General features: G+C 36.6%; 1 pseudogene; it reads left to right on the top strand.

The window, feature by feature from the left end:
- The first annotated feature begins 219 nt into the window (after positions 1-219).
- The window catches only part of LOC114033790, a 56,480-nt pseudogene continuing 32,027 nt past the window's right edge, over positions 220-24,672 (top strand).

Below are 24,672 nucleotides of genomic sequence, written 5' to 3'. Positions count from 1 at the left end.
CACAGTATGTATGCCAGTTGGAAACTTAATGTATAATTATCTTATGGAAATTTATAAATGTTTTCATCTGATCAAAACCTTCTTGCAAGTAATAATGAACTTTTGTGAGTAAAAAATAAAATAAAAGAGTTTCTCCACAACAATTGGTTGAAGTAGTTGAGAACTGGCAAGATCGTACCCATTCAGAAAAAAGCAGATAGGGCTGACTGGTTGGCAGTAATGCCTTCACAACAAGCAGTGGGCAGCAATTCAGGCAGCAGTAGAGGCTGCAAAGTGAGTAGCAGGTGGACAGTGAGGGGCATGGGAGGAGTAATGTTTTGGCTATGGGAAGCAACAGGTGTAGGCCTGGCTGAATGACGTTCTGGCCTCAGAAGATGGGCAATATGATGGGTAGCATCATGGATACCAGCAGCTGGCAGCTCCATGAAACCAGTGCGGGAAATAGCACATGCAGCTCATGGTAACCTTTCATTTATTTTTGGTGTTGAAACAAGATCCGCTTTGCTTTGCTACAGAGATGAGGGTATGGGGCTGACGTTAATGACTCTGGCCTTTCTAGTCACTAGTGGACAAAGATCACAGAAGGTGCATTATTTAATAAGCCAGAACTATATGACTTAGACCAGGGGTTGCTTGAATTAACTTCTCTCCTACAGGTGGATTGGTTTGAAACCCAAATGTGGGATCCCTATATTTTTTAGTTTGAGTTTTCTCAGACCAGAAGGAACTTGAGCATGGACTACTTTGATGTGGGGGTCAATGGGCAAACATTGGTGATAAGGCTAAGAGAAACTGAACTCACTTACTTATTCCATAGCTTGGAAAAAGTGATTCCTTACATTGGGCTGTTAGTTACTGTGCCCAGTAACCAGATAGAAGTGAAGCAGAATCTGGCAAAATGTCCCAGAGGTGGGGCGGGGAACAAAGAAGGCATTTTGGAGTCCCTTGTCCTGATAGCAGCAGTAGTAAATAGCACAGGAGCTGCAAAACCTGCAGGAAGCAGCAGGAAAACAAACAAGAGTATTGGATAGTAGTAGCTTATAGCAAAAAGGGAAAAGGAAGCAACAGGAGTAATGTCAGATAAAGAAATGCCCTCCCAGGACTGGAGCCAAAGGTTGGATAAGGTACTGTCCTAGTATTTATGGAGTTTATTGTATAGTACAGAAATGTAGCACTCATAACTAATATAGAACAAATAGGTCCACAAGATGTAACACAAACTGCTCAGGGAAGACTGTGGTGGAAAAGAACAGTATCACTTTCAAGAAAGGGATGGGTAGGTTCTTGGGGAAGGTATCATTTAAGTTGGCTTCAAAGGACAGTTAAGAATTCAATAAGGAGAAAGGGCAAGGGGAAGAAAAACACATTTTAAATACAGGGAATAACCAGAGCTAAGACACAGAGTTGGAAAAGCGGGGTGACATTCAGAGACCAGATAATAGTTGAGTTTGACTGGAGCATTGAGTAATAGGGAAATAATGACATGTTGCACTGAATAGGTAGGTTGGGGAATACTAAGCATCTAATGCTTGAACTTTATTTGGTAAATTCTCAGGATGCTTTGAATATTTTTGAATAAGGCAAGGAAATGGCCAAGTGTAAAAAAAAAAAAAAAAACAATATTAGTCTGGCAGTTGTAAGGAGCTGGGTTGGAGTGCTGAATGAGTAAAGGTGGGAAGGTGTATTTTGGAGCAGTCTCATGTAATGAGGATCCACACTAGTGAAGTGGAAGAAGATAAAGATATGAAAGAATGTAGAGGTAGACATGATAATTTTAGACCTTAGATATGAGATATAAGGGAGAATGAAGAGTTCACCCAATGACCTTGGCTATCCTTCTCTAAGGTCAGAAAACCAAAGGCAACGGTAGAGTTGAAACAGACTATGAAAGCAAGATTGATATTCTGGCTATGTCAGCATTTGATTCCCATGTGCCATTAACCCATAAGCACATGAAGACCCCCAGTTACCAAATGCTGTAATATAAGGAAGCGACTCTAGATCATCACCTCAAGTGATGCCTTCCTATATATCTCCCAGACTATACCAATCTATCCATGCAATAACCCTAACTATATTCTCCCCACAAAGAAATAGAACTCTGTCAAAATCCATTGAACTCAAGTATCTGTTAATATTATATAGGTCCACATGTATTTTCAAAATTATTCACATCTTTCAAAATTTTACAAAGTTACTATGCTGAGTTAGAAAAACAATAGGTTTGAGATTGAGGAGTGAAAGTTAGAATGAATGAGAAACACACATAATTTATAAGTACACTTCCCCCCCAAAAAAAATTACTGTGTGTTCTCATTTCTCTTTATTTGATGTAGTTACTTAGTGAAGTTACTTGGTTAATTGTTTGAACAAAGGTCTAGTGGGCAATGCTTTACTGAGCTTATTATAGCAATGTGATAAGGTCACATCTACTGTTTTCTAGAAGATGTGGTTGTATCCGTATGCTATCATGTGTCCATATGAAGTAAACAGCCCATGGTGTTCAATCAGTTCTTATAGATTGACATAAATAAATTGGAGATAGCAGTGGTGAAAGACTGGAGTTTGGAGCTGAAGACCAGAGCTGAATTAGTAGCTTTGCCACTTACAAACTGAGCAACGAACAAATCCTTTCATCTCTTGGAGCCTCACTTTCCTCATCTGTCAAAAGTAGACCATAGCACTTAACACTACTTTCTCAGCAGATTGCTGTGCTAAAAGTAAACCCTGAAGCAAAATAAAAACCCTCTTTCAAGTTTGAGAATAAAATAAGTTCAGTATTTTGTCTGGTGCTTAGTTTGAAAGTCCACTTGTTACCAGGGCAGACATGAGAGCAGCACTGAAATTCTAAAAGCCCCTAGGCTTTGCCCAAGTACAGCATGCCCAAACCACCCCGCATTTGCTTCAAAAAAAAAAAAATCAAAGAATACTGTTCTAGAATAGCAGGAAATAAAATTTCTACTAATGCTAAAAAGGCAGTTGTTGTATGTGGTCCTACTGTCTGCATATTATAATATAATATATATAATAATATAAATGCATATTTACATTTATCTACATTTGTTGTGTGTGCCCCACCATTATTTAACCTTCTGGAGGATACGGACTGTTGATTTTTTTTTTTCTTCTTTGTGTTTCCTGTGCCTGCCATAAAGTGAGAGCTTGCAAATGCTTGAATTGAATTATTGAGCTGATCTATGTGTCTGTTAAGTATAGCCAAAATAAGTGATCCATTGATTATGTTGACAAGGGTGCCAAAAAGTCACCCTGTCCTCTACCTTGACCCACTAACCTACCAACCCAATTGTATTTCCTTGAAGATTCTTCAACTACACTTACTGCAAATATTATTCTTTTTATGACCTCTACATATTTAAAAGTGTGAAGAGTTTAAAAAAAAATTGGAACAACAGAGGACAGCCAGAAAAGACAGAGGAGCTATCCAAAAATGCTTCTAGCTAAAGTTAGGAGAATTTAGACTGAGCAGTTGGGAGGCAGGATGCCTGGCTATAGCAATGTAAATTCAGTCAGTAATATTGAAATCATTCAGTGGAAGCTCATGATGTTCTTCTTTTAAGTTGTGTCTGTGGCTAAGGGCCCAGGTTCTGTTCCCATATGGTCCAATTAGCTGTGCTTTGTTTTGTGACTGTGTATTCATACTGGCCTCAGTTAGTTGATTTGTAGAGTATACTGTTGGTCACCGGTGGGTCTGGGCAGGAGGCTGTGGATGACTCTGTGCACACCTATCCTCAGTGCTAGGGAGAAAAATTCATGTTCTATACCTATTTGTTCTTTGGTATCAGTTTTTGTAGAAAGGACAGCCTGACCCCATTTGTTTAATCTACTTTTTTTTAAGATTCAACTAAAATGTGAACTCAGTAAGCCAACATAAATTTTTAAATAATAGTTTATTTCCCCTACAATTACATGTAAAAAAAAATTTTAACATTCTTTTTTTTTAAGTTTTGAGCTCCAAATTTTAACCCTCCCTCTCTTTTCTCCACCCCACCTCATGATGGTAAGCAAAACAATGTAGGTTATCCATGTATAATCATGAAAAACATTTCCAGCCAATATAATTTTTGTTTTAAAAAGTCATTTAATAAAAGAGGATAATTGCAATTATAACATTTTCCTTAGTAAAATAGAAGCTAGTGACCATCTTGGGGGGAAAATATAACTCTAGGGTTGAGGAGAGTGAAGATTAAATGAAAATCATATGTAATTTATAAGTACACATGCCCCCTCAAAACACATAGTTCATAATGTTTTCTGCATTTTTTTTCTTCATTTGATGCAATTGTTTAGTGAAATGGTTTGGTCTAACTGTGGGGACAGAGGGCAAGGTGTCAAGGTTTTACTTTGTGCCCTAATGCACATGAATTGTTTATGGTCTTAAGAAAAAATATTTAGGATTGGGTCCCTGTTTGTTCAACTATAAATGAAGATCATAATACCTAGTTGTTGTTTTTTAAGGAAATATATATAGGACAAATTTTAGGTGTTTTTTTAATTTTATTTTTAACATACAGTATTATTCATTGGAAGTGTTAGCTATTACCTCTATGTTTCATTTTACACAAGAAACAGTAGAATACAAAATGTGATAAAGTAGGAATTCATATCAGGATTCTAGGTAGTATAAGATGATCTCCCAATATTACTTCTGAATTCAATAGCAAAACTTTATTTGTAAAACTAGGAATCTTTGGATTTTAGAAAAATCATGTCTTAGCAGATTGTAACCAGATAATTTTAGCATTTGCCTATCTGTATTTTTTTACATAGAAGTTTTAGCTTTAACACAAAAATACTTATAATCATCTGAATAGAAGACATGTGCACACAGAGTGGAGGTATCTGGGGATTATACATTTCTGAAATCAGCTTGGAGTTTGAGGCACATGGCCTAGGTACTGTCAACCTTAATAGTATTCAAGACAGAAGCAGCCTCCAAATAGTAACTTAGAAAAAAAAATATTTGGGTTAGTGAGATGGTTGGATTATGCTCCTATGCCAGTAGGAGGTTCGCAAGAGGTTCAAAGGGACCTCAGATACTTTCTAGTTAGCCCATACAGACCAATAGTCTCTTCTATAACATCATAAGTAAATGGTTCTCTAGCCTCTGGTTGAAGATCTCTAGCAAAGTGGAGCTTCTCAAGGCAGCACATTCCTCTTTCATTAGTTCCAATCAATAGAAAATTTTTCCTTATAATGAAGATAAGCCTTCCTCTTCAACTTCTTTGGACTGGTTCTGCTCTTTCGTGTAAACAAGGGCACATTCAGTCTCTTCTATACTGTAGAACTTCAAATGTTTGAGGAAAGTTATATTTCCTCTCAACTCTTTCTTTCGTAGTTAAATATTTCCAGTTCCTTCAATTGATCCTTCTAGGTCACATTCACTAGTCCTCTCATGACAACTGTCTCCCTCTTCTGGAGATGTAATAATCAGAACTAAACACAGTTTTCCACATGTACTGTGAATAAGAAAAGTATAGAATTATCACCTTCTACATTCTGGTCTCTTAATATTCACTGAAAATTAGTCTAGGAAAACTATATATGTCAAGTTATTGTGGTACAGTAAATAGAATACCAGACCTGGAGTCAGAGAAGCTTGAGTTCAAATCTGGATTTAGGAAGACCTGATTTCAAATGTGGATAAACTTACTAGCTACATGAGCCTGGAGAAGTCACTGTGCTTGCCTCAATTTCTTCATATGTAAAAAGAGGATAATAATAACACTTACTTCCCAGAGTTGCTGTGAGTATCATAGTACCTGGCTTATAGTAGGTGCTATATATATGTTGGCTGTTATCATCATCATCACCATGGACTAAACTAGATCTTTTATGATCAAAATTGTTATTTAGCCATATCTCCCCTTTCCAATCCTTTTATGTGCTCTTGTAGCCAGGCCAAAGTTCAACAGGTATATGGGAGTGAACTGTTGATTCATTTGTTGATTCATTCATTCATTCAACAAAGCTTTATAGAAGACCTATTTTATTCAAAGCAGTACTAAAGGAGATATAAAGTTGAGATGAGGTATTAGCTAAGGGTCCTTTATGGAACCAAGAACTTAATGAGGGCAATAAGACACAAATGCAAATAACTTAAATTAATGTCAGAAAAGTATGTTGAAGAGTTACTTGATAAAATTTTAGGTGAGAGATGAAGAGTTGGATGGAAGTAATTAAGGATAGCAGGATTCAGGATAGGCTTCATGGAGGAAATGGCATTTGAGTTAGGCTTTGAAAGACAGGTAGAAGTTCAAAGATTGAAGGGATGAGGAAGTAGGACATAGAGGTAGCTCATATTTGGAGGGTGGAGAATAATCCAATTTGGATGGAGTTCAGAGTGTTTGGACTAGGGTAGAATGATGTCACTGAAGAAGTAGGGTGCTACTAAACTATGAAGGGAATCTGTGCCAGGAAAATAACCTTGAACTTTTGTTTGATATATAGTAGGGAACAACGAAAGACCTGTGAGCAGACAGGCATGATGTGATGGTGTCTATATACTATGTCTCATCATAGAGTGAAGAATGAATTGGTGGAAAGAGAATGAATATGAGATAATGTCATTAGAGGCTCTTCAGTAGTCTGGTGATAATGAAGGATATGTAAAACTTTCGAAGATCATTTCTCTATTCTATTTCCCAACTTGGTGCTGCATCCCTCAGCTTTGTGAAACAGATTGAATACAAGGTATTATTGTTCCTCTGAGCCATGTTTTTATGACTTTTAAATGAGTAAATAATTGGTGAAATTGAAGAGGCAAAAAGGCTTCATCTAGAGATCTATATTTGAAAGAGAATGGGCTTTTCCAGTTGCAATCATGTCTATCCCCTATTGTCTTGCTTCAAAACATTTTCAGTTCAGCATCACAGAAGTCACAAGGAATACTGTGTCAAGAGTCTGTTATGTAAAAACATCTAAGCAAGCTTTCAGAATATCCTCCCCAAAAGAATACACTTATAATTATTTCCTTTATTGCTAAGGGACATAAAAAGCATACAATGTAAAGCCTTTTTTGACAGTATGTATAAATTCCTTAGACAGAAGGAAGATCTCCCTTTTTAGTGATCCAGTTGATTCTTACATAGACCCCTTAAAACACTTTCTTATCTCTGAAATCTCAGTATCAACAACAAAAAAAAGAACAAAAATAATACTACAAAAAAAGAAAACTAGAAAATAAATCAACTTTATAAATTACTTTAATAGGGAAACTAGGTGGTGCAGTGGGTAGAATGTCAGGCCTAAAGTCAGAAAGATTCATCTTCCTGAGTTCAAATCTGGCCTCAGACCCTTACTAGCTATGTAACCCTGGGCAAGTCACTTAACCCTGTTTGCCTCAGTTTCCTCATCTATAAAATGAGCTGGAGAAGGAAATGGCAAACCACTCCAATATCTTTGCCAAGAAAACCCCAAAAGGAGTCACAAAGAATTGTACATGACTGAAACAACTGAATAACAACAACAACAAAGTATGGTTAAAGCATATTGGTTTTTTTTTCATCTTTCCCAAAATAATGTATGTACTATCTACCTCACATGGTTGTTATGGGGAAAAAATAAGTACTTGGTGAACATGAAAGCTCTGTATAAGTGTTACTTCAGAAAAACTATATACATATACATATGCATACACACACACACACACACACACACACACACACACACACACAGAATGTTAATCTTGGGGTCAGCAGAGTCTTGGCCACAGCTACTTCTTGGCCATCTCCATTGTATGCTATCTCCACTCTGGACATCATTGCCACTTCCTCTTCCACTGTCATTCTAAGGCCATTTTCATATGGAACAGCCAATGATGGAAAGGTCATAAGAAGTGTTTTATTCAAAGATTCGTATTTATTGTCAAAGGATGTCAGATATTGCTGCTATTTTGAACATTTTGATACTCGATGTAAGTAGGAAAACAGCTTTATTTTAATATAAATAGCTAAAAATGTGTACATGAGGAAACAACTCTCAGATGGGATTTTTGACAGTTTGGAGAAAAAATGATCTGTGGCATAGATTTGAACACTCAGGTCTCTTTGTTAGCAATATGACCTTGCTTGCATGGGAACAGTTTAAGATTGTAAAGGGGCAGAGAGTTTATTTATTTTGTTATTTTAATTTTATTTATAGAAAAAAATAGAGAAATATGAGTAAGAAGAAATTTAATTGTAAACGCACCAAGGAGAGAATGCCTTATTGTAGATTTAAGGGGAGGTATAATAGGCACCTCAGATAATTTGGATACATATGTTTTGCAACTAAAGAGGGTAAAAGCAAGAATATGAGAAGATATAAACATTTGGAGACTGTTGCATGATTGAAAAGGGGCTAGTAGAGAACTGTAGGAGAAATTTGAGAAGTTGTGATTTTTTTTAAAGTAAATGGTGAGAGGCATTGAGAAAAAAAATGAGAAGACTCTCATTTAAGCTTTTGAAATACAACCAACTGTAGTAGTCAGAGGGTGTCAGTTGAGGGGAGGTTTCACCTGAATGATTCCTGATTGGTCGGGAAGAATTGATCTAATTGGTCAAGGGTTCCAAGGATAACTTTTGGCCTTCATCTCAACCTGGTGCTAGAGAAAAGTGAAGCATTCCACAAGTGCAGATGACTCTCCACTGTCTAGCTTGAGAAGGAAGAGCTGAGGGACTTTGTAGCTGTTTTGGAATCCTGTTAAGAAGAGCTGCACTGTAGTTCTGATTGGAAAGCAAAGACCTCTGGTAAATGAATAAATGGGCTGGGCTGGGCTGGGCTGATCTGTTTAGCCTAGAGATAGCCAATTTGATAAGCATTACAGTTCTTTGGCTTAGCTAGAAATTCAATAGAAGAGCTAAACAAGCTCATAAGGGTGATAGTTAATTGAAAGAGTATATAAAGACTTTGATTTCCCCAAGTGGTGAGGATCAACACTCAATCACAGAGCAGAAAAGCAATTTTCTGTGGTATATTTGTTCTTGAATGGAGTGAGTTGGAGTGAGTCAAACCCAGAGTGATGGGATGTTTCACACACCCAGATTAAAGACATGAAGCCCCAAATCCTATAGTGTACATGCTAACTATAATGCCCACTGGAGTCTACAGACTCCACCTAAACCTACTTAGAGTGTTACACTGGTGGGAGCGGCATGTGGGAAGGGAAAGTGGGGGGGGTAGATGGGCACTGGAATAGAATGCAGATTACCACCATTAGCTGTATACCTGCATCTCTCTCTTTGTCTCTCCCCCTTTCCTCCTCTCCTCCTCCTCTCTCCGTCTCCCTAGTTCTATTACACCATGTTACAAAATGTTCATACCCTGAGACAAAATGATGCTACTATTAAATTTACATGACAGAAATACTGTTGACAAAGGGGTGAAAGACCCATGGGCACAAAAACTTTCCTAGATACATTGTTGGATATAGCAAACAAACAAAAAACTGGGAGACTACTATGTATTCAAAGATTGCAGAATGTTTAACTATGTAATTACAAAGAAATTCTTTTGTGCAGTCAGATGTCAAATATGAAGAATTCAAAGAAAGGTGGAAAGGCTTATATGAATGGATAGAGAGACAGACCCCAACATATTATATACACTGAAAACAACTATGTAAAAAAAAAAGAGTAAAAAGTGGGGGCAGGTAGGGGAAATGTTATAGATAAGCAACTATGACTTTACAATTGAATTTATAGAATATATTCTATCAGAATGGTTAAGCAAGTTGTGGCATGCATATGTGTGTGTATACACACATATACACACATACATATATACACGCACATATATATACCCATATACATATATACACGCGTATGTATGTATGTGTGTATAATGAAATATTATTGTACTTTAAGAAGAAAATGAGCATGAAGTATTCAGAGAAGCATGAGAAGATACAAAATGATTAAATGAGAAAAGCAGAACCAGGAAAACAGTATGCACAGTGACTATAACAATCTAAGTAGAAAGAACAATTAAAAAAAAAAGATAAGCCCTGAAGAAGAGATAATAAAATGTACCCCCCCCTTCAGTTTGCAATGTGTATTGGGGAAAGGGTAATGTACTGGAAATATTTGAACTAAAAAGTGAACAAAAATAGCAGATTATGCTGTACTTCCTGTGAATAGAGAGCAATCAAGAGAAGAAGTTGGGGAAAGAGCTGCCCTTTTGGGGTTCTTCAATCTGGGTCCTTCACAGTGAGATACTTATAGAGCCAATGACTCTCTTTGGTACCTCCTTTCTCTGCCAAAGCTTGATCCAATTTCTGCTCTTCTGCTCTTCTTCGTGCTAGAAAAGCCATGCTTGCTCCATCCTCTGGAATCCAGACCTTCAGCATCTCTCCATCTGGTTCAGAGTTAACATTTTCCTATTACACAAATTGCCCATAATGAAACTCAGACTCTCACACAGTGGGTTAAATTGATTCAAGGGGGTATACGGGTCTTGTTCACACTCATTCCTGATTGTTTTATTAAATAAAAAAGCATTCTTATTTAGTTATAGTATCAGAGACAAAGTGAACTACATCCCGGCAACAAAACACAAACAGGCCTACCTGTATTCATCCTTTTCACATGACTGTATTTTGCCCAATCAGGGAAAAAGTGAAAGGTGAGGAAAGTGTGGGAGCCCAACACATCTGCACTGTCTTCTCTACTTTTACACTTTGACTCTATTCATCAGTCTTCCCAGGAACTACTCTGGTCACTTTATCACAGAATTGAAATGTTTTGCTATCCCCTCTACTTCTGCCAAAATTGGCAGGCAAATTTACTTTTCTCCTGTTTCTTTGGTGAGATTTCTAAATGGGGTCACCTTTTTTTCTTTAGAGTAAGTTATGATGTTTTAACACAGCAGAATAATATATATAAATAGCACAGTACTTTCTCCATTTCAAAAGAAAATTGACTCCAAAACAAGCTTGATGAGCACTTTGTAGCTTGGGAATTGGAGATTTTTATATTTATCTTTTCAATAGCTCTGTCAGTAAGCCAAATGGACCTCTATACACTCATCCTCATAGACTTTCCTGTACAGAGCTACTTGCTTCAGTGTGCTATATTTTGTAGCCTTAGAGAGAAAAGAGATTACAAAGACAAGGCTGTCAGTACTTTAGCAGCAAACTTCTTAAAATATGAAATTTATTAAATGTGTGTGTATATGTTCAGTTCCTTCTATACACACATGTATGCATATGAATGCATACATGTGTACATGTAGATTCATACAGTACATGTATACATGTATGCATATACATATATTCACATATGTATATACTTCAATACTTCAGGGATCCCTGATTCCACCAGAATGGGTACACGGTCTAGAAATGCATATTATGACCCCTCTATGATTAAATGTCACAGACCTACCTGTAGAAACAGCAAAAGATCTGGATAAAGGCACATGCAACTACCCCAGACCCAGCTCTCTTTTCTCATATCTACAAGGGTCTCAGAGAATATCGATTCAGACAATTAGATTTACACTCATACCAGTTAATAGACATTTATCATTGCTCCAAAACTTGGTATTCAGGAGAGAATAGACATTAGAACCCACAGCCTCTCAGGAATCAGTGCGTAGGCTGAAAAAAAAAAACATCCAGTGGAATTTGGTTTAAGGGTCATTCTCTCTACGCCCCACCTAATTAACCCCCTTTCCTGTATGTTCTTCACTGTCATAATTTACTTCTTCTGACCCCACACCCAGTGGCTCATTTCTACCGCTCCCCTTTAATTCCAGCTTCTAGCATGTCTTAATGCTTTCTAAAACAGCCCAGGGGTTAATTATAAAAATAATTATGAGCAAGTCTGGACCCTCACCACCTCATTTGAATTGAGATTTATCTCTTCTTGGTACTTTTAAACTCTAACATTTGGTGGTTACTGTGCATTTCTGTGACCAGAAAAAAAAATAACATGCTGTCAATTTTTTGGTGGGGAACTTACCCAAATGGTCCTAGTCTGATCTTCAAATGATAGACATGCAGCCCATTCCTGGGCCAATATGCAAAGCTTTTCCAGATTGGGAAGACCCTCCAGAGTTTGCCCTCTCCCAGAACAGCTTTCAAGATCCATGGTCAACTCCATGTCTCAAAGAAGAATCTCACAGAAGACAATGGATGTAATATATGATATTCACAGTAATATATTCCTAGCCATATACCTCATAACTAAAAATTAATCCTGACTGATAGTCACTTCAGAGAAAGTGTTCAGTGCATTTGAAATTTACGTCTATTTTGAGTTCCATTATGGTTCTACCCATAGCTTTTGTTAAAAAAAATTATTAGAACTCTTCATAAAAATTTTTTTTAAAAGAATAAGAAGTCAACAAGCATTTAAATGCTGTTATGTGCCAAGCACTGAATTTCATGATGTGGATAAAAAGTGTCAGGATCCAAATCACTCCTCTCTTTTTGCTCCTCTCTTTTTATTCTTAGGAAACACCTTGTTTTTCTAGAGTTAAGGCCTAGCAAGCAAGCTGTGCCCTGAGCTTGGCATAACAATAATCCTTTGTGCTCACCCTCTGGATGAATACTGCTGCAACTAGATCACAGAACTGATGGTTGCTGAGCTCAGGCAAGCATCAACAGGCCCAGACATGGAGTCCTGCTATGAGTGGACTTTTTGTCACTAGACAACCTTGCCTATCTGTTGCTGTTGTGCCTCACCACTGTTGCTACACTATACCATTTGATTCTTTATCTAGCCACAAATACATCTCCTACTAGAGGAGGACCCAACTCATGTATCTAATTTCCCTCCCCTAATGGAATAAAGAAAGCTTTTTGATTTTAAACTGTGTGAGCTCTTTGGTATTTTTGGAGTTAACAGTGGTTGCAAAACCTCTGTGATTCTTTGGTCATTTGTTATCAAAGTTGTCAAAAGAAAAAAAAAAAGCACAGCCCCTGATCTTAAGAAACTTACATTCTAAAAGGGTTGACACATTAAAGAACCAGGTAGAGGAAAGGTGGGAGCTGGGACATTGTGTCTAAAAGATTTGGAGTCAAATGTAAAGTTCCCAGTGCTGCAGCAACTATGGGGTCCTGAGGAGGGATTTTGATCCATGGGAATATATCTATGGAAGAAGAAAAAAGTCAGTATTTTTTAAGAATTCACTAAGGCACTGTGCTTAGAACTGGGCATACAAATACAACGCAAAAGAATGACAATCTGTTTTTATCCACATCATGAAACTCAATGCCTGGCACATAACAGCTTACATTCTAATAGAAGAGAAAACACATGAAAGGGAGTTGAAGAAGGTTTCAAAAGGTATCCTAAGGGAAATCAGGAGAATGAAGGTTGGCTAGATTGGGCCCTTCCTCAAAATGTAGATGTGAAAAACTTACAGTGGGACAAAGGGGCCATAGGGGTTGAGAGAGAAAATAACTGACTACAAAGTCTAGAGAAAAAAATCAAGATCAATGGATGAGTCGGGACAGTCGACAGGATGTTCACCAATTTGTTAAGCTGTTATTTAGAAACATTTATTTACTTTATAGCAAGGACCTGACAAGTTAGCCCCAAATCTGTATTCTCCCCAGTTCTGTGTGGTGGGCTATCACAAGAGAAATGTTGGAAACTGTTTAATAACTGGCTTTTGGGGGGAGGGGAGATTATGAATAACACACTTTTAAGTTTAATCTGCATAATGAACAAATTCTCCATCACTTCCTTGAGTTTAAACTAGAGGTATAAAACAAAGCAATGGCAATATTCCAAGTGGACAGAATCAGATTAAATTATAATTAGGAAATATTTTTAAAAATAAATTAAAATGCAGTAAAACACAGATAACATTTTATTTTTAAACTAAATCAACATGCATCCCCAAGGAATTCTTATACAGATTATTCACCCCTGTCTTAAATTGTATGACACCCCTGTTTGGATTCTAAAGAATCTATGAAACATGGGAAAGTTTTAAAAATGAATCATGTTTATAGCAGGCCTGCACTTATGGCCCACCAAAGAATTTTGGGCAGCTCATGAAAACTGTAGAAGATGTAAAGAAAGAGTAATGAGTGCTTTGTCCATGCCTGGCTTAACCCACCTTCCACTAATTACTATTGTGCCCATCATGTAACCTGCCAGGTGGGTTGCCACTGTGCATGCGCTCCTCTTTGTCACATGACCCATGGCAACCAACCACCATAAATCTGTCTCTAGTCTGAGAGGAATGGCAGTCATATGTTTTCACTGGGTTTTCAGTTGTTACTGGCACTGAATTAGGACTAAGTGAGTGCAGCTATGCGCCAATGAAGCTAACAACCGCTATGCAATGAGCAGCCACCACTCGAGTGCTTCTTCCTCTCCCTTACTGCATGGACTGCCCTCCAAGTTACATGAGTGTCTGGCACTCTCTCCAAGGTCAGACGCTCAGCTGAGTATTTCTTTGTATGTGAACAGTTGCTGTGCAGTTTTGTTTTATTTTGTTTTTTGATTCTAACAAATTAAAGTTTGGGGGGTGACTTTGTAAAATGGGCAATAAAAAGAAATGGAAGATTGAATTAGAACATGGAGTGTTTAATCCAGAGTGGACAAATAGATATTTATTTACTTACACTAGAGACAAAATATTGTGCCTTATTTGCCAAGAGGTGATACTTGTTCCGAAGCAATACAATCTTCATCACCATTTCAAATCAAAACATCCTGACTTAAGTAAATTGAAGACCAATGAAAAACAAATTAAAATGTCCAAATTGTTGAAAAATCTCAGTGGGGAACAATGGTTTCTCAAGAAAGTAAACTCAAAATGTGGTAGCTACTAAGGTCAGTTTTCAGATTTCTAAAAAAAATTTCTGCTGCTGGGAAGTCTTTTACTCAAGGTGACTTAAAGAAGTCTTTGCTGATTGCAATTTCTGGATTATGTCCCACTTAGCAAATTAAATTTTTTAATGTAATTTCATGATAAAAATCTTAAGTAATAAGTGTAATTAATATATATTAATTTAAATTTCTCTTTTTAAAATATGGTTTATTTGCAAAATAGCTTAATCATTAATTATGCTTTTACTTGGAAAGTGAGCCACTAAAAACCTATCTGTTGCCTGCAGAAGTTCAGCCTATTTTAATTTTGGCCCCTACCTACTGCCAAGTTGTGCAGGTCTGGTTTATAATATTGAGAGGCAGCATAGCACATTGGATTGAGAGCTGGTCTTAGAATCAAGAAAAATGAGTTCATGTTTTCTGACCCTGACAAGCTATGTTGCATATACTAGTTGTATTGCAGGGAGTCAAGCACAGAACCTCTCAGTACCCCAGGAATTTTCTCAGAGAAAAATTGATGAGTTGCTGATTGTATCAGGAGAGGGCATGTCAACATCAGGATTCCCATGGAATCACAGGTTGATATCCTCTCCCTCCCACCAGAATCTGGAGTCTTATCCTGGCTCTAAAATTTAGCTATGATTCACTCATGTTGTATATACATACTGTCAGGCATTAATGAACATGACAAAAGGCTCTGATACTGGACTCTGACAGGTGATCTATCCCCTTACTTAGTCCATAAGAACCAGGCCTCTGGATCACTTGATGGACATTTTCAAACTATGCCAGTGAAAGAAACTCTAACTTCTGTCCTGATCTCCCACCCCTACTCCTTTTTTATTGTCTTCCAGAATTAGAAAGTAAATTCTTTGAGAGTAGGAACTGTTTTGTTTGTATTTGTATCCCCAGGACTCAGTGCTTGGAATATACTACGTGTTTAATGTTTTTCATTCATTTCCATACTCGTCTCTTCCCCTCTCTGAAAAAAAAAATATTGTAAAGAGCTTTCCTTACAGTAATCCTGGAGGTAGGTAGTACAAGTGTTACTATCCCATTTTATAAACAAGGCAGTGAAAGGTCTTAAGAGATTAAGTGGCTAACACACATTCACAAAGCTAAGAAGCATCAAAGGTGAGATTCAAACCCAGGTCTCCTGACTCCAATTACAGTACTCCTCGGGCCTCAAATGACTTAAGATATAACAGATTAGATGTTTAAACAAATGTAAATGAAACTTACTAACTCTAGTTACATTGAATATTCATTCAATCATTCACTAAATATTGGTTAGATTCCTACTATGTGCATTATGCACACAACCTTGATTCCTTAACAGATGTTTTTTGCCTGAAGTTTAACTACCTCTAGCAATGAGTGAATAAAATAGGAAGGTATAGATACTATGTCTATGTATTTTAAGATTAACCTTCAGAGCCATAAAGCCACTGTTAAAATGAATAAGCTTTTCATGGTAATGGTGGTTTTGAAAGAGGGAAACATGATAAACTTTAATTAGGATCTTGGACCCAGGCCATTCGTTTCCTTGAGGCTAATTCTGGTGGTGATAACTAGGAGTGATGGTACTCACCTGTTCAAAGGGGAAAAGTTTTCTCATGGCAAAATCCATCAGAATTAGGAGAATCCCTTAAGGACGGAATTGTCGCTTCTGAATTGCAAAAAAGAATGAGAAAATATGCTGATGGGCAGTAGTTCCACATTAGCACACAGGGGATGACCTAGCACCTTTCCTGACTCAAATTTTAATGACCATATCTCATGATAGATCTTTCCATATTAATGGTAATACTTACTTTTCTTCCAATAACAATTTAGGATCTCTAACATTCTTGTAAGTTATTTTTAAAAAATCAAAATTTCTTTCTCTTAAATTTAGCTATGATTCACTTATATTGCATACACATAGAGTCAGGCATTGAAAAACATGACAAAAGACAAAGAGTTAATTTTTTAAATTATTATTTACCAACAGACACATGTCACCCAAAATCTGCACAGAAGATTTCACAGGCACTTTGAATTGCTGGTATTGGGCACACTTGAAATTATACCATTGATAATTAGTCCCTTCATATTTCATGGGAGAATTTTAAGAATGAATTAGATAGCATCTGGAAAGTAAAATGAGTTTCTGGTTACATATCTAGCAAGAACCAGGAGATCATTGTACACAGTAAAAACAGTATTGTAATAATGATCAACTTTGAAAGACTTAACTACTCTGGTCAAAACACTGGTCCAAGAGAATTCTGAAGGACTCTTGATGAAAAATGTTATCAGTCTTCAGAGAGAAAACTGGTAAATTTTGAGTACCAATAGAAGTATAATTAAAATTGTTTTTCTTGTTTTTGGTTCCCCAACATGGCTAATATGGAAATATATTTTGCATGACTTCACATATATAATTGATATCATATTGATATCATATGTTTCTCAAGGGGTAGGTAAAGGAGGGAGAGAATTTGGAAGTCAAAATTTAAAAAAAAATATGAATATCAAAAAGTATTTTGATGATGTGCTTGGGTGCTTATATTCAGACTCCACTTCCAAAATCATATTTCTCCCTAGCCTCAAGGAAATATCCCTGACAATTTCCCTCCAGCCCAAAGACCCTATCTCTGGCAATAACTCTTGAGTGGACCCAGTGAGGCAAACTATCTCTCCCTGTTAAAAGAACAAGCTGACCTCTATAGAATTTCCCTTGTATGAACAGGACTATCTTGTACCAGCAGAACTATCAAGTATCGATGCCCACAGTTAACATATACAATCCAGAGGTCAAGCTATAGACATCAACTCTTGAAAGTATCTTGTTAACAGACCAAAAATATACTCTTCAGGAACCCTCTCTTCTCCCCCTTCCCCACAGTTTCCAGTAGTGAATGACGCCTGTGCCCAAGGTTGTATGTTACCACCTAATTAGCATACTTGTCAAATAATTCACTACTTTTCCTATATCAGCTTTAGAAACATTCCTGTTAGGTTGCAAGTTCCCTAAGCAGCTCTGCCCACCACAGCAGGTCCCTTGAGAATCCTTGCCCACTGAAAAGCATAACAATAAATCTTTGGCACCTTGACTTAAAAAATGCTTGAGTCTGTGAGTTCATTCCAGACAACCCTGTTCTATACTCTGGTCCTTGAGGGGTCTCAATCTCTCAGACCACAACATTTTTACATGCAATTAGTATATAACAAAATAAATAAAATATATTAATAAAAAGCATTAAATCCTGAAGTTACAAAGAAAAAATGTAAGAAACAAAATTCAGCAGCAAAAAATAAATAAATTACATGAAAAATAAAATTAAAATTAAAAATATGCAAATTTTAATTATAAAAATGTAATTTTACTACTTAAAGTATTATGAGTTATTAGTTCCACCTTACTTTCCAATATTTATCACCATCTTCGTCTATTCTGACCTTTTCACTGGAGTCATAAAGTATCAAAATATATGTTTATTTAATTTTGGGGGTCTCAATCTCATTCTTTGTAGAATTTCTCTACCTATTTATTCTATATAATCAGTATTAGTGCATAAGCAGCAGTCATTTATTTATTCATTTTGTGGTAGTCTTTTTGAAAGTAATTCTCATGAGTACTATAGTATGAGATAATCATATGTCCCACAAAATAATGTTTCCTTTTGCCTTTCAGTGAATGATTAAACCAACTTCTATTAGAAAGCAGAATCAGGAAAAAATTGAAAGATAAAAGGCCTAGAGATGACATGGAAGCCTCATAATTGAGGAAAAAACTAATAGGTTCTGGACATAGTGAACATCAAATAACATGATAAAAACTGAAATTAATTTTATTTTAACAAATAGGAAAAGACTACTGAAATTTCAGTCACACTTGAATTAGCTGTGTGCATAGTTAAATGCAAAGATCTCAACTGCTAAAAAGCTGGGAGATGGGGGTGGGGTGGGTGGGACAAAAGGAATAAAAATTAAAAAGATAGAGAGTTGAAGCAATTCAGTCCTTAGCTATTTGAAGAGCTAATTGAAAATTTAAAAACAAATCAGAAATGAATTTTGAAAATGACATTGAACATTGAAAGCTAGATAGAATGTGAAACAATATAAATCAATTGCCATAGCAAGAAATCCAAAAAGCATAAAAAGCAACTTTCAAACACTTGATTTGATTTCCAATTACAAAGAAATGGTGGCCAAAAGGAAACTTATTTAGAATATAAACATTTGTAAAATGTCACAAAGAAGCACAAATAATGATTATGAGCAACTTTTTTTATAAAGCAAAGAGAACCAGTAAAGGGAAAAACCAATTCAAAAAAGCCTGGCAAGAAATCCAACTAAGCAAAATCATACCATGGGTATGTAAGGTTAAACCTGGAAGAGAGACAAGAAACAAAATTAAAATGGGGGTGGAAGGATCTCCATGAATTTTTATAACAATCTGCTTCCATCATCATGGAGAATAGAGTTGCCACACTTGAACTCTATTATCTCATCAATTTTGCTTATAAGAAAGGGATGTAGAATTGGCACTTAAAGACAACAAAGACAGAAAAAAAAACAGCTGGTTTGGTCCAAGTGTATGTAGAAAAATGCAAATTGGAGAAGAAGACATTAAGCAATTATTTCACCAGACACCTGAAGGAAGGGATGATACCAAAACGTTGGGGGGAACAATCAGACATTATTAATACTACACCCCCACTCACCAAATGGATTTACTGTGAGAAACTATTGAACTTTATGCCTACTCTTCTCCCTATACATAAATTTATGAGATTCATCAACATATTAATTGAAGGCAACCTCAGTGACAGTATTATTAGGAAATAGGTTTTTGTAAGTAATATTTAAGAAAGACTTACAACTTTACAATTATAGAAGAGTCTACTCTGCTTTATTGCTTGTGGATTAGGAAAAATAATTTAATTTAAAGAGCCAAATATTGCCTCAATGATTTTCATTAAATACAGTGTATTATATACATATTTGATATAATACATGAATCAAAATAATATTAGTTTTTGGAAGATACATCAATTTAAAAAACCCTATGCAATAATTTTCTAACCATAAATACTTTGAGAAGAAAAAAAGAGGGAGATGTTTGCTAGCCAAATGTGTTAGCCAAAATGATGGGAAAAAAATAAAGTGTTCAAGTTGACGATCCCTGGGGATCACAAGGTCCTCCAGAATTTACTGTTTGTGGATGATATTGTACTTGATGCATTCATCTCCAAAACGTTACAGGGCCTCCATGAAGATACCCATAACCATTCCAAAGCTTTTGATCTGACAGCCACACAGGAAAAAAAAAGTGGCTAGACAACATATGCCCCCTAGAGCCTTGTGTAAAATGAGTTCAATCTATATTTTTAGCCTTATGTCTTACTTGAATCCTGCATGTACTCATGCAAAACTAAATTATTTGATGTTTCCCAAGATTTTTTGTCCTTTTTGTGTCCTGGGTTTTTGCTCATGCAAGGATGCCCCACCAAACCTGATAACATGTACCTTCACCAGTCAAAATTCTAAACATACTTTCAAGGATGTTTCAAAGATGAGCAATCACTTTGGCCATGGCCTTATATTTTCCTATGGCATATTAATTTAAAAAAAATAAAACAATGGGGAAAAGTAGAGATGGATGAGGCAGAGGAAGAGGTCTTTTAATTTCATGTTTATTTCCTATTCATTTTCTTTGGAAAATAAGAATACACAAGGACATGTCAAAGGGACTAATGACAAGCCTATAACAATAGTCTAGGGAAGGAAAGGAACCCTTCTTCGAAGCAAAGGCTGGTGGCAGGGAAATGGGATCCAGGTAGTTCATTCCTCAGAATAGAAAAGAAAGAGGGTGACAGGGAGTCAAAAAATACTCCTTAGTGTGTGTATTTATTTCACACAGCCTTTTATTGAAGCCCTTAAAAGATCAATCAACATATGCCCTTTTAGCCAAGTAGTGGTTTATATATTTGTGTACATATATATGTGTATACACATATAATATGCATATATACATTCATATATAATCTAACAATTTTTTCTTTGAACTCATTTTCAGTGTGATAGAATGGTATATAAATATGTGCATACATGTATGCATGCATATATGTATATAAAATTTCCTTTTGTCATACATTGTTAAAGAAAAAGTGTTAATAAGGGTGAGTTAAAATGGATACTATGTACATGGGTTGATTACTCATGATTCAGTCCTTTCTTGTACTGGGTGATATCCCTATACTGGTCATTTTATTTGTATTATAAAGATAAGACATTTTCCCATTTTATTCCCAAATTGGCTAAGAATATCTCTGATGTAGTCATCAAAATCTGCTCTCCAACCACATTATGTATGTAGAATGGGACTCAGTGAAGCAGTTGAGGGACTCAAACCTAAATACCAAGACAATGGTATTTTGATACACCAGTAAATTAAAAACAATCTCATAGTAGTATGTTAGAGCTAAAATTAAATCTAGAAAAAAGCTTTCATAATTATTAAAGTTCAATTCAGCCTACTCTAAAATCTGGTACCTTAAAAATAGGAATTAGCATTCTGTTAAAAAAAAAAGACTTCTCATTAAACTTCCAGAACCACTGCCTCTAACATAACCCACTAACAAAGCATTTCTGCCAGAGATAAATTAGAATTAAGTTCCTTTGTGATGGGGTTATGTACACAATTCCTAAGCAGGAGAGAAAAAAAAAGCAAGAAAAAAAGAGAGGGAAAGTGTATTCAACAATTTTTGCAGCCACAGATATATTCTTGACCTTGAGGAGAAAGTTCAACAGGGAATATGATATGAGCAGATTTACCCACCCCAACTGAGAAAAAAAAACACATAAGTATCAACAATAACACAAAATCTCTGATAAAGTCCTGAAATATTAGTCCTTACTACCCATGATTTCTAGTCCCAAGCAACTGTCAGATTGCCTCACCACAGGTAAAATAAATACAGATTAACTTTAAGGGCTATTGAACACTGAAGATTTCCTCAGCGGTTCATTTGGTCATTTAGCACAAATGTTTCAGTTACTGAGAAATGTTGGATAATGCTGTGTTAATGGCCCTTTAATGCCTTCTTCTTCATATTTGATGTGATCATTTCTATGTATCACGCATCCATTAAAGCAGTATGATTTAAACTACTGTGTTTTTTTTTCTATTCAAAAGGTGCTTAATAAAATGGTCATGATCCCAGCCCATGCACGTGCCATATACCATTTGCAAGCATAAAATATTACTTATGAACTTCAGAGTTTCCATACACTAGAATTTCTAAATAGACTCTGATTCTCACCTTCATCTGTTCCATTGTAGTATCTGTAATTGAGCTATGCTTTGTATTGCTAGTTGCAGTTCTGAGCCTAAGCAGTTAAAATTTAGAATGTTAGCCTGCACTTGCCTCTGCAGATGAAGGATCCTTTAAAATCTATCTGCTTACAAAAGGGACTGATTGTTCAAAAGGAGAAAATGTCATATCCTATATTGTAGAAGTGATTTTATTACCAACATATCATTGTTCTGATTATTCTGTATTTTTAAGACCTGTTTCTGGCACCTCTATACTTATACCTTAGCCTGAGATTCTGATTTCAGTTCTGGCCCTTCCTCATCCTGGCTTTTTGGTTCCTCCAATTATATGCTGATTCCTAATTTGATCTTGGACTTAGCAGACACTTGTGTGTGTCTTTGACTTGCAAAACCTGATTTCTCCTCATCTGCCTGGTACCTTTCCTTTTTACTACCTTCCTTCTTGAGGTCTGTCACTTTTTGTTGATTGCAACCATATCTTAATTTATATTATCTCTTAAAGTTTATGTTTATGTCTATATTTGAACACATTACCTTGGACTTAACATTCCTCCCCTGGTACTGATAATGCACATCTCCTTAGAATCCTTACACCTGTTCTTCACTTTCTTTGCTTCTTTGTGGAAACTCGCAACAATACCTTAGCCACTTTTATGGTAACTAAAACCTTAGTATGCTACCAATATTTGTCTTGATAATACATCAGTAACTAGAGTCATAGCCAGGACAGAATGAGTAGGTCTTTGTCCATGCCACTGAAATTTCAAAAGCAGTTAAATTTAGAATAATGATTGTAAAGTTTGTGTAATGTTTAGATGTATTACATTTACATTTTGCTAGCACTCACATCACTTCAGCTGCATAGAAAAAAACTGATAGTAGCACCTAGTTAATAATAACAATTAATTAAATTAGGAAACTACAAGATGACACATTCCTTTGGAGTCAAAGGACTCGGGTTTGATTCCCAGTTCTGTCACTCCCAAGCACAGAATGAAGGACTGAAAACACACATACTCACCAAAAAAGGTCCCTGTCTTCAACCAGCTCATACTCTAATGAAGAAGACAACACACAGTGTGTGTTGTTGTTGTTGTTGTGTGTGTGTGTGTGTGTGTGTGTGTGTGTGAGAGAGAGAGAGAGAGAGAGAGAGAGAGAGAGAGAGAAGCCTCCCTTAAAAATAGTTGGGATTTGAGCTAAATTTTTTTTTAATTTTTTTAATTTATTTATTTTTAGTTTTTAACATTCACTTCCACAAGATTTTGAGTTCCAAAATTTCTCCCCATCCCTCTCCTCCCTCCCACCCTATGACAGCCTGTATTCTGATTCTCCCTTCACCCAATCTGTTTTCCCTTCTATTAGCCCCCACCCTTCTCTTATCCCTTTCCCCTTCAATTTTCCTGTAGGGTATGATAGATTTCTATACCCCTTTGCCTATGTATCTTGTTTCCCAGTTGCATGTAAAAACAGTTTCTAACATTGCTCATCTTCCCAGCCTGTCACTTGACTGTTTAACTCTTGTTAAGGTAGGCTCTACTTCCAGTGTGAAAGGTATACTGTCCTAAGCTTCAGAGATTTTGTGCAGCAGTTTTCAGAGATACTTCTAGGCACCTAGAAGTTTTCATTCTTCCAAGGTGACACAATCTAAGGAGAAGTATTTACTCCTCTCCTGGCCTATGCTCTGGTCCGTGAGTGACCACAAGCACTCTTTTCTGCCCTGGAAATGAGAGCAGGTGTCCCTCTCCACTGCTGCCACAAGCTCTGCTATGCCAGTGCTCCTCCTAACCCCAGGACTGCCACCCAGGACTGGGACCCAGAATAAAGCACAGGCAAAGTAAGAGAATCCTGCCTCAGCACCAGCAAAGAGAATTCTGCAATCCCCCTTTGATCAGCTGCTCAATTTTCCCACAGTCTGAAGCTGAGTGCTCTGGAAGCAGCTACTGTTGCTATGGCCGCCACCCTGGGACTGTCCTAGTGTCAAGGCCTGACTGCCCTCTCTCTCACCCATGTCCTACAGATCTTTCCCACTGACCTTCTAAGTTGTCTTTAGCATTTGTGGGTTGAGAAGTCTGTAAACTGCCACAGCTACCCTTGATTCAGTCCCCTCCGGGCTGCTCCAGGTTCACTGAGGCTTGGTCTTTGCCAGTGGTGCGGCTCATGCTGAACTGTGCTCATCTCCCAGCCAGGCACAACAGACCCTTCTCGTAAATCATCCAGATTGTCTTGGGCTGGAAATTTGTTTCACTTTGTCTTTTTGTGGGTTATGTTGCTCTAGAATTTATTTAGAGTCATTTTTTATAAGTATTTGGAGGGGTTTGGGGGAGAACTCTAGTGAGTCCCTGCTTTTACTCCACCATCTTGGCCCCGCCCCTTGATTTGAGCTAAATCTTAAAGGAAGTTAGGAAGTTAGGAAACCTAAGAACAAGAGATAATGAGGGATAGTCTTCTAGTCCTTTATGAGACTAGGATTCCTCATGAATTAAAAGAGTAAATTATATTAAATTACCCTTTGAGATCTAAAAAGTCCCTTTGAACTTTAAATATGTGATCCTATGA

The sequence above is a fragment of the Vombatus ursinus genome, unplaced genomic scaffold (assembly GCF_900497805.2).
Source record: "Vombatus ursinus unplaced genomic scaffold, bare-nosed wombat genome assembly UNPS02007408.1, whole genome shotgun sequence".
NCBI lineage: Eukaryota > Metazoa > Chordata > Mammalia > Diprotodontia > Vombatidae > Vombatus > Vombatus ursinus.
This window is presented reverse-complemented; position numbering and strand designations above follow the sequence as displayed.